Here is a 755-nt window from a genome sequence, read left to right as displayed (position 1 = left end):
GCATTTCGCTACCGTTGGGGGTGTTAGGTTGGTTCTGTTGTTCTGTGCTGGCTGGAGACGGGAGGTTGATACGTGAAGGTGGGAGAGTCACCTTAAACGTGTTCCTCAGCCTGTGCTTGATTGTTTCGGAAATCAGTCGGATGTCTCGAAAGTTAGGGTGTAGTCCGTCCTTGGCCAGGTGTCCTAGGGGGTCGTGGTAAATGTTTGCGTGGTGGATGATGTCAACGTTTTCTGTGTTGTGTCCAAGGTACATGAGGAAGTCGTTAAGCTTAGCTGACCTTTGTGAGTGAGCTAGAAGTCTGTTTGTCTGGGGTATGTCTGGCTTGTGTTTGTTTTCGATCCTCGGAAGTACTGTTGTCAGGGTTATCTTTGCTTTGGGTCTGTTTGTATGAATATCGTGAACAAGAGTTTTCATGGCCTCGATGGTGCTTTCAGCGGTGTTGTTCTTTAAGTCGTTAGTGCCAAAGTGCATAACGAAGTGAGTGATGTTGCGTGGGGCGGTGTCAATCAGTTTTCTGATGTCATGGGTTGTGACGCCGCTTTGAAAGCTGATGTTTGGTGAATGTTGTCCGGAAGGGAAGTGGACGTGAATGTACTTAAAGTTGGTATCACCGATGAGAGCTATGTGTGCCAGGGAGTGGAGAGGGGGCTTACCTTGCTCCGTAATCTTCGTACCCGAAATCCAGGGAGTAGTAGAACTTTGAAGATGGCAGAGAACACAAGAGAAGAAAAACTTCGAACAAGGTAAAAGCACG

The sequence above is a fragment of the Haemaphysalis longicornis genome, unplaced genomic scaffold (assembly GCF_048455015.1).
Source record: "Haemaphysalis longicornis isolate Haplotype H1 unplaced genomic scaffold, Haemaphysalis longicornis Haplotype H1 scaffold_11, whole genome shotgun sequence".
NCBI classification, from domain to species: domain Eukaryota; kingdom Metazoa; phylum Arthropoda; class Arachnida; order Ixodida; family Ixodidae; genus Haemaphysalis; species Haemaphysalis longicornis.
Note: the sequence above shows the minus strand (reverse complement) of the source record.